This window comes from Cheilinus undulatus, linkage group 14 (assembly GCF_018320785.1).
Source record: "Cheilinus undulatus linkage group 14, ASM1832078v1, whole genome shotgun sequence".
NCBI classification, from domain to species: domain Eukaryota; kingdom Metazoa; phylum Chordata; class Actinopteri; order Labriformes; family Labridae; genus Cheilinus; species Cheilinus undulatus.
In genome coordinates, this window is record NC_054878.1 from 32,291,129 (window position 1) to 32,305,169 (window position 14,041).

Here is a 14,041-nt window from a genome sequence, read left to right on the forward strand (position 1 = left end):
CCTCATGGAGCATTTGGGATCATGTGATTGCAGACAACCTATATTGGAGTGCTAAACACTTTGGCTTCACTCCCAGGCTGCTGTAGCTCCGTCCATTTTAATGAACAGTGCACTTATCTTTAACCAACTAGAAGGTGGCCTAAAGTTAATATTTCTGATCAAACATCTAAATCAGTGAGTTTAAAACAAGGTGGTGGGTGGGTTTTATTATTTCAGAAATAAGCTAAGCTAGCTGTTTGCACTTGTTTCCAGGCTTTAATCTAAACTAAGCTGCTGCCTGTAGTTATTGGCCAAGAGAGGTTTCATTTTCAATCTAAGTGAGTTCTGTTATTGAGACTATTGAAGCACCTGTGCTGTAAGGCCTGCAGCGGCTGACCCTGATATATAAACCCCATAATCTCCAGGTGACCAGGACATGTCACACATCCAGACAGTGAGTCAGTGTGACTCAAGGATAAAACAGATGGGACACAACAGCCTGAATGACATGTGCCTAATACTGGTGTGAACGACGGTCTGCATCATGCCTTTGTAACGTCGCCAATTGGGGCAAACACATACAAATACACACAAACACATGCACACGCTGGGACAGTCTGTACATCTCTCATAGTCAGATCACATCAAACCAACCGCCAGGTACCAAAAAACCTCAAAAAGAAGTTTTGAACGGCTCAAAAATAATTATACATAATAACAAAACAAGGAAAACTGAGAAGGCTGTGTTAGTCTTTATAGTGCCCTACCGGCTGCAGGAAATCTGGTTGACAAGTTTATTTATAGAGCATCATTCACAGAGAAATTCAAAGTGCTTTAGGGAGTTAAAAACAGGACATTTCTAACATTAAAATCATGATGAGACAGCTGAAATACATTGAAATAAGATACATTATGACATTTAGCAAAAATAAGAAAAGTTTATCACTTGCAATTCAAAAATAAATATCAAATGAATTGAAAGAGCTGGTTAGGAGAAGTTTACTCTCTGGGTGTTGTTGAGGACTCAATTATATCATTATCTTGGGATAAGGATGCTGGTTTCCTTGTGATACTGGGTTGATATTCTGAAATCTAGAGAAAACAGATGATTTTAACCCCAATGTCATAGGAGAACTGCATTATTTGTTCATTGCTATCTCCTTATTAAATAAAACTAGGGCTGCACGATGTTGGATTGGATCAGTGTCGGATCAGACACATTGGTGCTAGCTATCCTGGCTTCATTTTGGGGCTGAATAGTGTTTCAAGCTATTATTGGGTCTGATGTTGTAGATATTAATACCAATTTTAAACCTCTTTTAACCACTTTTTAGCCATTTTTGTCACATTTATAAGCCACTTTCCATCAATTTTGCACAATGTTTACCCAGTGTGCCCCTCTTTACACATTTGGCCACTTTTTGAACCCATTTCACCACTTTTTCAGCCACTTTTGATCTATTTTTGCCCCTGTGAACCCATTTTTACCACTCTCTCACTATCTTTGCCACTTTTGACCCATTTTCACAATTTTTTCTGCCATTTTTGCAAGTTTAAGTCAATGTTGAGTCTTTTAACCCATTTTTGCCATTTTCTATTTTTGCCTGTAAACCCTTTTTCCACTTTTGACCTTTTTTTTTGCCAATTTTAAGTCAATGTCTGCCCCTTTTAATCCTACACTGAAAAAAAAAACTGGACTTTAAGTAATCACATTACATGTAAATTTTCCATGGATTTTTATTACATCAGTACAAAGTAAAATACAACATTAAATTAATGCTTCTGCAAACTTGCGCCTAAAGGTTAGGTGTTAATTTAGTTGCTAAATGTAAACTTAAGTTGATCTTTCACATAAACTTTATTTGTTCATTCAAATACCCATTGAACAAGTTATATCTTCCCTGAGCAGGAGGCAACCCGGAACCATCTTGTTGTGAGACAACAGCACTAAACCCTGCACCACTGTGTGGCTCATATATCATCAATCCTCATCTGTAACTGTAGTATTTGACTGTGCTGCTGCCTATCTTGGCCAGGACACTCCTGAAAGTTATATTTTTAATCACAATTATTTTTCCTCCTGGTTTAATAAAGGCTGAATAAAAACAAGATAAAGTAACATAAATGTATCTATTTTAATGGACCTGCTACCGACCGGCGCCTGACAAGCTGGGCTGCATGTGCATGGTGATCTCGGTTTAAAATAATGTAAGTCTACTTATTTTTGTCTGATAATACTCTCTAGCAAGACTTCTACATGATTACTGAAACTTTATTGTCCTTTCCAATCAAACATGAACACTGACTTCAAAACTTTAAATATAAGTGGTTTCACTGCATTGCATCAGTCCAGTTGCGACGTTACCTGTGCTATCACACATGTGCACGCACCATTCAGTGAGAGTTAGAGCAAACCCATCCAAGCATTAGAGTTTACTCAAATTTTTTTAATTGAGTTTATACGAAGCATGTTTAGACTGGGTTTAGTTATCATTATTTAATAATATTTAATATGATGTAATTAGATTACACTTTACTCAAAAATTTGTCGTTTTTTTAATTGAGCTTATATGAAGCATATTTACATTTTGTTTAGCTATACATTTGATTTGATTTAATTTGGTTAAACTTTAATAAAGCTTAACTTACTGAGACCTAGCGTCATTGTTTTTGGAGTGTATTTCACTCACTCTGTTGCATTTAAGCCATTTTCACCACTTTCTATGTAAGTTTTTGTCCATTTTAACTGCATTTCACTTGTAACCCATTTTCACTGTTTTTTCTGCCTGTTTTCACAAATTTTAAGCCATTTTTGTGACTTTCTGCCATTTATTTGGCTTCTGTTATCCCATTTTTGCCATTTTAAGCACATTTATGCAACTTTTAACCCATTTTATTCTGTTTTAAGAAATGGGGTTTACATTTTGATTATATACTATGGCATAAATAAATTGATAACATCATTTGTTGCTTTGATAAGAATGGCTGTGGTAATCACAACATAACAATTGACTGTGATCTTGCTGACCTCCATGGGCCCCCCATTTGGCTGGGCCCTGTAAAGGTCTCGCCTTTATCCCCCTTATGGGCAGCCTTGACGGCATGCACGTATATTATGTCTAATTATTTGCCAACATTGTGTTTGGACTACGAAGTAGGGAAGGGGAGTTGGGAAAGGTGTTGGTTTGTTTGTATGTAGGGCTTTGTGCTACACTGTTTTGCATGTATCTTATATAAATGAAGATTGATTGATTGTCAATGTTGTGATCAGCAGTCCATTTGTTTACATGTTATAACACTGAGTTGCAACACACATTTTAGCAACCCTAAAGATTCAGGGCCTTTGAGAAAACACTCAGTGATTAGGCCCTGTCCGCCTCAAGGCTAAGCTAATGGTATAAAGTCTGTTATCTTTTCTTTCTAACTGAATGCTGGGTTTATTATCTAGTAAAAAAACCACAGTAGAGGAGAGTCTGAGTATGAAAGTGTGCAGAGTGTGTCTCATGTCTCCTGAATGTTGTTAGCACTCAAACACACCACTAGAGGGAAGATTCTGACCACTTTAGCTGCTCAGTGACTCCACAGAAGCCTCCTTGTCTCTTCGTCTCCACTCCAACATCTAAGTTTGTCGGAAACACAGTTATCACAGGTGGTTTGAGTCCTGTTATACAATTCTGGGTGGGTTTGTGTTTTAATAATTCATTCTTTACATTCTTGGGATGAAAAACCTGAGAAGTTTGATCAAACAAGCAACATGCCACCGCACCTCCAAGGCAAACATTAATCCGCATACATGAAGACATTCCTAACTAAGTATAACAACAGAAGAGGAGGGAAGGGGGCTTCAGAGGGTGTATTTAGAAGATAAACATCTGCAGTTGCGTGTGCAGTGAATTAGTGGTACGTTTTACCTCGTATAAACTTTAAGAGCTCGTCATGCAGCGCATTAAAAGACAATCAGTTATTTCTTTCTCCTCCAGAGTAGAAAGGGAGTAGTAAGGTGCTGTGGACGGATGCAGACTTTGGTGAATGTGAGCTTTGTTTGTTGGTTCCCATGGAGCTGCACATACACATCTGTCAGGCTTTGTGCACTCCACACTGAGCTGAAGTGAGTAACAGTCACAAGATGAGTCGTGCACTCAACACTGAGCTGACTTTTAAAGGACAAGTCCACCAAACATGTGAATCAGTTCTTCATGTTGATGATTGATTTTAAGTGCTTACAGTCAGTGTAGCTTCTCTGAATATTAAGGAACATTTTAAGCTCCAGTGAGGAGTTTTTTTCTGCTCATGAAATAAGCTAAAAGTAAGACAGGCGCCTTACAAAAGTAAACCAGACCATGAGTGGGAAGAATGACTATTTTTTTGGTCATTATACATCCCTTAAACAGCTGCAGCAGGGTAGGTGTCAAAGCACACACCAAAACAGACTTTTTTTAAACAATTCCCACAGCTAAGATTCTCGATGAAGTGTTAAAAGGAAGCAGGAAGAGATTCAAGACAAACAACTTGAACATGTCTGGTACACACCTTCCCTCCTTCTGAACAACAGCAAAAGGCCTGATTATTATCAAATTAATCCAGATCTTTAAGCGTGATCTTTCCCTCTCTGATTTGCTTGCACCGACACCCGAGCACTGTTCAAGTCACGGGACAAATGTATAGTTCTGATTGCCTGGTCCGACACAATGACCATTGTAAGAGAACAAAAAAACTTTAGATGTAAATGTAGCAATTGTGGTCTTATATTCTGGGTCATATGCTTATTTGACTTCTTGCCACACATATCAAAGTCCAGTTTCCTTTATTTCTAAAGCTCCCTCATCAATGTTAAGTCTCCTTTGTTTAATCTGCAGAGAAACAAAGTTCAAAGATGACAATCTAGGGTTTAACAGTGGGTCAAGTTCTTTGTAGGGCACCATGACCCGGTGAAATCAAAATTTCCCACCAAAAAATGCAGCTTATGCACACAGAGAAACCTTTCTCTTGAGACGGTAATAATGCTCTTAGTTTAAATACTTAGTAGATGACTCTAATACCATTGGATCTTTTCTGAAATCATTATTATAACTTTGCTAAGTGGTCTGTATTTACTCAAGCAGAGAAATTAAGAACTCTTGGGTTGTATGTATTTGGTGGTGTTGATTGCCTTGTAGTTATGTCCCTGTACCCCACGCACAAAGGCTGTTGTCCTCAAGGCCTGGGTTCAAATCTGACCTGTTGCTCCTGTCCCACCTGTCATCTCCTTGCTCCACTCTTTCCAACTCTGTCCACCATCTCGTCTCTCTAAAAAAGCCCCAAAAATACCAAGATAGTCTGGCTGCAGATCACAGCTCTCAGACGCCCTTTCTTGTAGACCACTACTGTGAGATGCTAAAACTTTCAAAACAAAATTGGATTAAACTCCTGGTTAAGGTTAGGATACCAAAAGTTAAAAGTCAAAGTCTGACCTGCAAGCTCTGGTTACAAAACATTTAGTAAAGCAGAAAACAGACTACTTACAGGTAAAAAAGCTCTTCCTCCATGAAAACACTTTGACGCCGCTAACGTAGCTCAAGCTACTGAAGCTCTATTAGCTACATAGGTAATGTAGCTTAAGACTGTGCACATTTTATAGTTTTGAAAATCTCAAACCCATATTGTATTCACGTAAAATAGCCATGTAGCCAAGATAGATGAGATAGCCCCTCCTTGGTAGGGCTCCAGCTCTCCCCTTAATCTCTACTTATGGTCGGCCTTGCTCCAAATAACAACTCTCTTTTTTGAATCTACCCTTTTTTAATCTCATTGTCTGGGGTAACGAGTCTGGTTGTCCCATGATCATGGGTTAATTTCTTGAGCCATCAAGAAAACGACTAAAATAAAATTGAAACAAGAGAATCAGCCTTGTTTCTTAATGGAGAGAGATAATCAGGTCAAGATTTGAAAAAAACTCTATCACAAGAAAACGTAGAAAATGAAATGCATGACTTCATGTCTTCTGGGGCTCCTATGTCAAACTCCCACATTACTACTGAACTTCTTTTTATAACAAACATAGCTTTCCTTTTTGTAGCTGTTAAAATCTTAGTATCTCTTGTTGTTTTGAGACATTAAAGGAAAAGGGTGGAGATCTTTAGAGCGGGATGATAAGAAGGGAGATGTTGGGATGGTCCTGGAAACAGAGGGGAAGAAAAATAAACAGGCAGGTTATGATGTTAAAAAATGCAGACATGCTATACTGTACTAACAGTAGAATATTAATCCACAGTGCTGTTTCTATTGAGCCAGTTCTCTCTCTAACTGGGCCATACTGCATGTATCCAGCTTTTAACACCACTCTCTCAGTAAACACCCTGTAAGAGTTCCCCCTTGCTCAAACGTTGTGTAATTCTAAAGTGAGCAATAACAGACATGCTCTTTACCATCTGACTAGAACTGAAACTGCCTCGCTGCCCTCTGGTGTGACTATAGGGAAGGAAGTTCAGGACAGATCACATGAGAGCAGTGAAAAAAACCCTGATTTGCTGACATCCCCTTTTTCATTGGCCTTTGTCCAGCGTCCCATTTTACTAGAAAAGCCTGTATGGACTGCGTACCAAGGTCAATGAATCGGGACTGGGAGCTGAAAACTCTCATAGCTAATCATGGTCTGAGCTGTTGGATCAGCAGGCATAAAGGAACTTTAAAATGAATGCTACTAACACTTCATATTGGCCTGATTGTTTAGCATTTACAGGCTCAAAGTAACTGATACTACAAATCTATAACACACAAGTTGTTCCTTTAACGAAGGTCCTTTCTAAGAGATTCAAAAGTCAAAGGGGAAAATGATTCTGGATCATGTTTGACTTTCTCTTTAAGACTACTTAGGCCCTAAGAGGACATACATCCATACATATTTATTTTTGGGCTTTCATGATTTTAGTGTAGAAATGTGGTGGATAGAGTTGTAAACTGCATAGGGCAAGACAATCTTGCTGCAGACTGCAGCTCTCAGAGGCCCCCTTTTGCAGACCACTACTGTGAGGCACTGACTCTGTCAGGACAGAAATATGCCCTAAAACTTTCATAATAAAATTGGATTAAGCTTCAATTTAGGGTAAGGGTTAAGGTATAAAGTAACATAGAAATAGAGAGGTTGAATGAAATAAAATTCCTTGGTGTCGTAATTGACAGCAAATTATCCTGGAAGTCACATATACAGTACATCTCAGCTAAAATAGCTAAGTCAATTGCAATATTACAAGTCAAGTATCTTATAAACCAGTCATCACTATACTATAGTCATTCTTCCATACATTACCTACTGTGTGGATGTGTGGGGGAACACATACAAAATAAACACAGAAACAATTTTCAAACTTCAAAATAGAGCAATAAGAATAATAACAGCACCAGCAGAAAACCATCAAACCCACTCTTCATCAAACTGGAAGCACTACAATTCAAGAACTTGGTCAACCTCAAAACAATTCTAATCATGCATAAAGCAAATCAAAATCAGCTATCACAGGGCATCCAAAAGTTGTTTCAAAAAAGAAAAAAACAAGCACAATCTCAGAGGAATATGCTTTCTCAAAAAACAGCTGGTACGTACAAACGCAACAACACACTGTATATCAGTTAAAGGAGTTAATCTGTGGAACAACTACAGCGAAGAAATGAAAACCTGCAGATCACTTCATAAGTTGAAACAAATTTATATCCACCTCATCCTGAATGGATACAAGAAAGAAATGGACACATAAATTTAGAACATAAAGCAATGTGCCTTTTAGTGATGCACTTTCTTTCCTTCTGTTTTGTTCTCCTACACATTGCTCCAACAGATTAAATTATTAAAACACAACAATGAAGGGGTAGGACTAGATACGTTTTTTTAACTTCATCCTACACCCTTTCGAATAAGGTATGATTATCTATGTTGTTATAGAGTTGTCTCTTTAATTCATTATTTATTAATTTTTCCTGACTAAACACTGTATATTTTACTTATTTTTGTTCTTTCTTTTAACCTGTTTGAATAAACAAATTTAAAAAATAAATTAATTTAAAAAAAAAAAAAAGTTAACGGTTGAACTACTAAAAAATAAAAGTCTGATGCCTGGCCTGCAAAACTTAACTACAAAAGAATGTAATTCTGGAGTTAACTGTCTGTTTACTGTACCACCAATTCATATGCAACTTTACCCTATTATAATAAAGACCAATGTTACTTTATTATTAATAAATAATGAAATGATCATAATTATTATAGTAGTTATAATAATAATAATAATAATATTTTAAAAATCTTGTCCTCCTAGGAAACACTCTAATGTGTTAGCTAAAGCTAACAGAGTACATTAGCTTTGAAGATAATGTAGATGTTTCTGAAGTATCTAAATCTAAAGCTAACAACACCACATTCGCTTCTTCAGCTACATTTGTTTTGTGGCTTTGTAGCTCAAACTAAAGCTAACAAAGCTACATTGGCTACATATGTGTCTTTTGTTTCATGCTACATAGCTAAATCTAAGGCTAACAAAGCTATGTTAGCTACTTGGGTAACGTAGCTACATAACTATAGTAGCTAAAGCAAAAGCAAATCAAGCTACAGTAGATTATGCTATGTTTGCTAAAGGTAGACCTGTTTGAAGTAGTTTTGGGAAAGGTGGCCCCACTTTAGCTAAAGTTAAAGTAGCTACATTGGCATATGTAGTACTACCTGCTACTGTGAGACGCCCCCCCCCCAATCAGGACGGAAATACACACTAAAACTGTACACTGTAAAACTGTAAAACCAATAAATTGTTTAATAAATGTTTTCCACTAAGGCTGAAGCTAACAAAGCTAAATAATCAACACAATCATGTTACTTTTAGCTACATTTGTGAAAACTTGTGTTGCCAAAGACAAAGCCTACTAAGCCACATTGGCTTTTGTAGTTATGTTAACTACGTAGTTGGCATAAATATGTTAACTTTAGCTTAAGCCAACAAAGCTAAAACAAGCCACCATTCACATAACTACTTCAAAAACGGGTCGTTTCTAGATATCTCAACTTGTCATGTAATTATAGGGTAACAATAAATTCTCTGCCCGAGCCCAAGACCAGCCAAACGTGGCCTGTGGCCTAGAACCTTATGGGGCCAGTGTCTCCACCCCTCCCCACAGGTCCATGCTGGGTCAGGTCCTACAGTATGACGTGCTACCACCATGCTTACAGAGGATAATGTGTTTGTGGTGATCTGCAGTATTTGGTGTCTAATGGCCAAAAAGTATAAATTTGTTTGCATCAGACCAAAGAACTTTCTTCCTCTTGACCATGGAGTCTCCAACATGCCTTTTGGCAAACTCTAGTCAGTATTCAATATGAGTGTCTCCCATCTCAGCTGCTGAAGCTTCTAACTCCTACAGAGTAATCATAGGTGTCTTGGTGGAATCTCTCACTAGTGTCCTTCTTGAACAGTTACTCAGTTTATGAGGACAGCCTGATAGAGGCAGATTTACACATGTGCCATATTTGCATTGCATTTCTTGATGATTGATTTAACTGAACTCAGGGCATGTTCAGTGCTTTGGAAACACTTTTGTATTCATCCCCTGACTTATACTTTTCAATAACCTTTTTTTCTTTGAATTGTTTGGAGTGTTCTTTTGTCTTCATGGTGTAATGGTAGCCAGGAATACTGATTAACCAGAGACTGGACATTCCAGACACAGGGATCTTTATACTACAATCACTTGAGACACAATCACTGCACTCAGGTGATCTCTGTTTCACTAATTGTGAGACTACTGGCACCAACTGGCTGGACCTCTGTTGAATCAGGTCAGTCACTTTAAAGGAAGTTAATATTTATGCATTCACTTATTTTACCTTACATACCTTTATTTAATTGATATTACTTTGTAGAAATATTTTTTTCCCTTTGACATTTATAGGGTTAAAAAAAAGTAAAATTATGTTGACCATAATTGATGTATAAAATCATTAAGATGTTTAACATCCAATGGGTGGAATACTTTCTAGAGGCCCCGGTGGTGTAATTTGATACATCCACAGTAGGAAGGATTGCTAAAGAATATTAATATTCACAGAGTGAGTCGGCCTCATTACATGCATGAAGATTGCACAAGTCACACACAAGTGGGATGATATCATCAACCTGATGGCTCACGGTGAATTTCCTGCTGGCGCAGGCAAGTTATCAGGTTCCTTCTCCAAACAAAAGACTTTTTATGTGAAAATGCTTTAAACAGAATAACAGGACAGGAGAAAGGAATAATTGCTCATGGGTTCATCGCTGTGAAACACCTTTCTCATTGCGCATAGAGATTACATCCAGTAATTAGTTTGAAGTGAAAATCAGAGCAGCTTTAAACAATGGCTTGTAAAAGTACATAAAACAGAAAAGTGATGACATATTTAAAGTTATATAAAACTTATCCCAGTGTTATCCCTGCTCGCTCAACTGAACCACTCCTAAAGTCAGTTTGGCACGAAGCCCCGAGGCCTGATTCTCTGCCTGTAACATGGCCATATTGCAGAGCCAGATGGCTGGAAATGTAATGAAATGAAAGAATAAAGTCCTCCTAGCATACTGGGGACCATTTTCAGAGCAAACTCTCTCAAGCCCCAGATTTGCCAAATTATATTCAAATTGATTTAGTCTTTTTCGGAAAGTCTGTGTGCTTATGACAACACTATTGTAAACTTAACTTGACTCTGACAACATATGTGACCTCTGTGACCTCATATGACCACTTTAGCAAAAGGTTTTCCCTGTTCTTTTTTTTTTTTTAAGGCAAACATGATACAGCCAGCACAGCTAGTATGTGGCACAGGAGACAACGTGAGTGCCAAAGTTTTGAGTCAATGTGTTAGTGCCGTTTCTGCCATTTCTGTGGGCAGTCCAGCTTACAAGTGTAAAACTGCTAAAGTTGTCAGCAAATGACAGAGACGGAGGCAGAGAATCGTCGGTGACACTTTTATTTTGTATGAAGATTACATAGATGTGTGTGAGTGTGTAGGAGTGTAACATCACAACCCAGTGATTCAGTCCTGTGCAGTGCTAGTTGGTGAGGATCGTCCTCCAAGCAGTGACTCAACCATTTTCACAAATTTCCTCTCCTCGGCTGTTACACACATCCTTGTGAAGATTATTGCGTGAGTATCTGCGTGTGCGTGTTGGTGTGGGGAGAGATGTGTGACAGCAGCATCAGACTGTGTTGTTTCCAAAGATAAATATAAACCTTAAAAACGTGTGGAGGAGGAGTACATCAGGGGGAGAGAGGAAGAGCAGAAATGTAAGAGCCAAAATTAACAGCAGCACATACACAAGAAAAAGCATCACAGCTGACACTCAGAACAAATTATCACTATCCTCACACATCAAAGATCCGTTTTATTAACCAGGGTGATGATTTTGCTTTCACTTGATTTGATTGAAATGGCAGTTTTATTAATATAGGAATCACATTATTGGTTAAGTCCAAAAACAGAAAACTAAGTAAAAATCTAACACAAATTTTTATTTACTTTGCCAAAAGTGTTTTATCATGAACGTTAGAGAATATTTCCAGAAATTTTCAGGAATGTAATGAGGAAATCAGGGATTTTTTCTAAAAATGATGATTTTTTTTTTCTTGAACCTTTGTGGAAATTTTTTTTGGTATGGACTTTCAGAGACAAAGTCCAATACGAAATTACAAAGCCTAAAAACTTTTAAAAAGCTTGAAACAAGTTTATGTTAGCAAAACACTTTTACAAATGAGAAAACCAATTTACATTAAGTCTTGTATAAAATTATAAAGTCGGAAACTCTACTTGAAACTTGAAACCAATTCACAGTGTCCCAAACAAAATGTTTCAAGCTTTAATTAAGCTTCTCTGGTGCCTGTCTTTACTTCTGAACATATTGATACGTCATCCATTCCTTTAAAATGAATAAATGATCGGTTCTTGTCAGGGATAAATTAGTGTTGAGTTTGAAGATATCAATGATGTGGGGTGGTTCATACAGTGCTAAAAAATAGGGACAAAAGTAATGCATAGAAAGCCATCTCACTTGATAATGTTTAACTTTGCTCTGTCTTTATGTCATTTGTAACATGATGAGCTGCAGCAGAGATAACAGCTGTTCACTTATCTTTACTGTATGCAGATTACATTATCATAGAAGAGGAGAGAGTGAAGGTATTTGATGTTGATCTTGTCTCTTCCTGGTGTTGCTGGTTGAACCCACTGAACCCAGGGATTACAGTCTGACAGGCTGCTGAGTGAAGGTACAGTGAGTGAAACATTAACCCACGGTGTTTTCGTCAACACTTTAATTCATAGACTGAGAAAAAATGAAGATGTTTAACTGTCACATTTCACCCTTTATCAGTGGAGAGATAAAATATTTTTATGTGCCACAATTATGACCCAGTCCCATCAGAGCTACCCAACCTGGATGATGTTGAATAGAGAAATAAACCATATCATCAGATTTAATCAATAATTTAATTTTAGCTAACTATTCAACAAATAGAAAAGGTACACAAATGTTTCTTACTTTATAGGTAACAAATGTATGCTTAACTACAAGTTAATTATAAACAAATGTAAAACCAACTATTAGTAAACCCTATATATATAACTGTATATATATAACTTACTACAAGTTAACCATAGACAAATGTAAAACCAACCAGTAGTAAACCATCAACAAATTATAACTAACTATAAGTTAACCATTAACAAATGTAAATCCAACTACTAGTAAACCGTAAAAATATTATAACTAACTATAGGTTAACATTCACAAATGTTTAACTAACTTCGTTGACCAGAAACAAAAAAGAACTAACAACTTGTTGACCATTTCTGAATAAGTAATTAGCTATTAGTTAACAGTTACAACATTAACAAATTATACTTATTTCTACTTAATATTAACAAATTATAACTAACTGCTTGTTAACAGTTACTTAAAGAGTAAGAACTACTAGTTAACCATTAACAAATTATATATCTGTGTATCTATTTGTTAAGTTGTGGTTAACTAAAGGTTAACTGATAATAATTAACTCATTCCTTAATTGTTAGCTAGTAGTTAGATATAAATCCATGAATGGTTTACTAGAAGCTATTTACTCATTCCTTAATTGTAAGCTAGTATTTATACATTAGTTAATGGTTAACAAGTATTTAGTCACACATTAGTTTTGTTTACTAGTAGTTATTTACTCATTTGTCAATTTAAACTAGTAATGCCCATATCCAAGAGAGTGTGCAGCTGCGTCTGATTCCATATATTTACATACTCTTCACAATATATACATAAAAACAAGTTTGACATTTAATCTAGTGCATTAAAATTCATAGTATGCCTTTTTTGTATTTAGAAATCCCTGGATATCTACTAAATTCACTCTTGTTTCTCTACAGATCTTTTAAATCTTCCGCCTTTTACTAAAGATTTCCGTGGAGGAGAACAATAAGAGTTTTACTCAAATTCTGATGCCAAAGAAATATGGGGCAGCAGTAGCTTAGTCTGTAAGATTGTGGGCCTCGGAATTGGAGGGTCACCAGTTCAAGTCCTGGTCCGACATCTGGACTTTGACCTGGTAGCTGGAGAAGTGTCGAAGTGCGCTTGAGCATGGCACTGAACCCCCAACAGCTCCTGGTAGGACTTCAACGAGAGCAGCAAGGCCATCACTCTGACATCTCTCCATTAGTGCATGTCCATGGGGATCCTGTACATATGTGTTGGCATGTAATTCAGCCGATGTGTGCAGCATGTTCAACAGAGTGTAAAACTTTGAATTTCCCCTCAGGGATTAATAAAGTATGCCAGCATAATTGCTGTATCATTCATTCTGTGCCTCCACATGAAATAACCCTTAATCAACCCAGGGACACTACTATTATCATGTATTTAACCCACCACTAGTTAAAATATCTAACAAGCTTCTACACATGTATATAATTATCATAGATTTAATTCTTGTACATTAAGGGCAAAGTTAACCAGAGTAAGTCTTTGTTGCATGAACCATGGCCAATAAAGCTGACTGTGATTCTAAATTTTGATTCCTATAAACATGAATA

At 36.9% G+C, this 14,041-nt stretch overlaps 1 non-coding gene across 1 annotated transcript; it reads left to right on the plus strand.

Moving 5' to 3' along the window:
- Positions 1-13,358: 13,358 nt before the first annotated feature.
- Positions 13,359-13,471, plus strand: LOC121521990. The gene has a single exon (XR_005992915.1). It is a non-coding gene; the product is annotated as a U5 spliceosomal RNA (small nuclear RNA).
- The last annotated feature ends 570 nt before the right edge of the window (positions 13,472-14,041 follow it).